Source organism: Gavialis gangeticus, unplaced genomic scaffold (assembly GCF_001723915.1).
Source record: "Gavialis gangeticus isolate Ggan-Ray unplaced genomic scaffold, GavGan_comp1, whole genome shotgun sequence".
NCBI classification, from domain to species: domain Eukaryota; kingdom Metazoa; phylum Chordata; order Crocodylia; family Gavialidae; genus Gavialis; species Gavialis gangeticus.
This window is the reverse complement of record NW_017729029.1, coordinates 55,298,029-55,300,439: the sequence shown is the minus strand read 5'-3', so window position 1 is coordinate 55,300,439 and position 2,411 is coordinate 55,298,029. Positions and strand designations below refer to the sequence as shown.

General features: G+C 44.0%; 1 protein-coding gene and 2 long non-coding RNA genes across 3 annotated transcripts in view; 1 reads left to right on the top strand and 2 right to left on the bottom strand.

Moving 5' to 3' along the window:
* LOC109300804 overlaps positions 1-2,405 on the bottom strand; it is a 17,328-nt gene extending 14,923 nt beyond the window's left edge. Inside the window, exon 1 of the long non-coding RNA XR_002098335.1 lies at positions 2,278-2,405. This is a non-coding gene — a long non-coding RNA (uncharacterized LOC109300804). The remainder of the gene's footprint in view (positions 1-2,277) is intronic.
* The window catches only part of LOC109300802 (neuronal PAS domain-containing protein 2-like), a 93,119-nt gene that overhangs the window by 45,872 nt on the left and 44,836 nt on the right, over positions 1-2,411 (top strand). The window lies entirely within an intron of this gene.
* The window catches only part of LOC109300803, a 28,182-nt gene that overhangs the window by 16,889 nt on the left and 8,882 nt on the right, over positions 1-2,411 (bottom strand). The gene's annotated exons all lie outside the window — the stretch shown is intronic.

Sequence of the window (2,411 nt, the reverse complement as noted above, 5' to 3'; positions counted from 1 at the left end):
GGGGCTGGTCCTGCTTTGAGCAGGGGGTTGGACTAGATGTGACCTCCTGAGGTCCCTTCCAACCCTCATTTTCTATGATTTTATTATTCTAATTGTATGAGGTTTTGTCTATATACCTCTGGAAATACATGTTCCAAACTGGAAACAATAAATTATCCCAGATTTGTTGTATTACTAAAAACTTTCTCATTGAAATAACACTTGATTAGGATTAAGAGGTTTCATCTTGTACTCTGAGCATGAGCAGTGCTGAGTCCCGTGTGATATATATGTAACATGTAATATGTAATGGGGCAAGTTCACTGAGACGAATTCTCAGTGCAGACTACTGACCTACTAATGAATTGCAGTTTGCCTTATCGGTGGGGTTTACTCACAGAAACCTCCCCTTGCATGCACTATCTCAGTGTTGTAATAGCATTGGCCTTGCATCTGCATTACTCATGGCACTTAACGGTGGGTCTGCTTTATCAAGTCCCTGATCTTTCTCACCTGCTCTTTTCAGTGTGCATGTTTTACTCATGCATCTAGCAACAGTCACCTCATGCTTGTTAGACAAGCCCAGTGTTTGTTATTTCTCTCTCTTTGAAATGCTTTTAAGTAGGATGAACCACTGAAAAGCAGTTGCTAGTTTTTTCACATACCCCAAATATGAACATCTTTGCTTATTCCTTCCTACCGATGTGTGTTGTTTAGGTAGTGTCATGTCTCATTCCATTTTTCAGGCTCACTGATCAACACTTAACAAGCCTCAGGGTGTAGCAGGGTTGTTAACTTGGATGGGACGGGTGCATTAAAAGTTTGTTAAACTCAGTGACACAAGATGACTCTGAAATTACTAAGGATTCAGTCCCTTCCATTATTTTTTTCATGAGAACATCTGCACTTTGAAACAAGAAAAGCCTCAGCAAACACTAGTCCAGAGAGATTAATACTCCAGTGTGGGTGCCATCAAAAAGCTCACTGCAGAAAGGGAGAATGCAACAAAATTGGATAATTGAGAAATGACGTGCATTACCAGTGGACAATGAGGTGATGGGGAGAAGAGAAAGGGTCTTGGAGAATTAAAGTCATTAAAATCCTTGACGTAAGATGGAGCTCAGAGAGCACATTAGTATTAATTTAAAAAGCAATTGGAAAGGTGACAATACTGTAAAATGAGCTGCAAACAGTACTGTAGGGATCCAAAGCCATCTGTGGATGGTTATTTGTAGCTTTCATTGACTGCAGCGGGAGCAGAACATGTATATCTGAGAACAGGGTTTAGCCTCAAGAATGAGTAAGGCAAATACAACATAAGCTCATTGTTCCTAGCGACAGATATACTCAGTACATTGTCTTGAACGTCATCATCTCAATGCAGCTTTTTTTGCCCATCCTGGAGGCAAGATGGTTGAGTTGAAGACCAGTCCAACCAGGTTTCTGAGGAACTTCTGCCCGTGAACTCTGGGCCGCATCCTGTTCTTATGTGCACATTTCTGCACCTTCTTCCATGCTTACAAATGCAGAGGGATCTTGGTCAACAGAGAAAAGAGAAATTCTCTGTTGGGGTGAATACTTATTCTCTGTACTAGATGTCTAGTGGGAAGCACCTGTCAACCGCTTTCATTGCCAACTCCCCGTACAGTCAGGTGTGACCCAGCTGAGACCCGGGAAACTCTGTGCTACTTCCAAGCCACTTTGCAGTCACTCCCCCAACTTCTGAATGCATTTGGCTTGGCAGAAAAGGCTTCATGGGAATCAACAACCTCCATAAAATTTCTACTGAAGTGTCTACAGGGAGGGAAAAAGATGCACAGGGCCAAATATTGATTGATTTTACAGGAAAGGCATCACCATAGATATTTGATTGTGGTTAACGGTTAAAGGGAAGTGCCACAGGGAATAATATGTATAATAACAAAACAAAGGCCCAGGGTCAGTGAGGACTTAGTCAGGGAACTTCTGGAGGGACTAGACGTGTTCAAATCAGCAGGTCCAGACGCTCTCCACCCCAGGGTGCTCTGGCCAAGTGCCGGAGGACTGGAAAAGGGCCAATGTGTTCCCCGTTTTCAAAAAAGGGAGGAAGGAGGACCCAGGAAATTATAGGCCTGCTAGCCTTACCTTGGTCCTGGGGAAGCTCTCTGAGAAAATTATCCAGGTGTACATCCTCAAGGGGCAAGCAGTGAGGTGTATGCTTAGGGGCAACCAACATGGGTTCATTAGGGGCAGGTCCTGTCAGACCAACCTGGTGGCCTTCTATGACCAGGTCACAAAATCCTTGGATGCAGGTGTCACGGTGGACATAGTCTTTCTGGATTTTAGGAAAGCCTTGGACACTGTCTCTCAGCCCGTTCTCGTTAAAAAATTACGAGATTGTGGCGTCGATACCTACACAGTCAGATGGGTTGCAAGTTGGCTGGAGGGCCGCA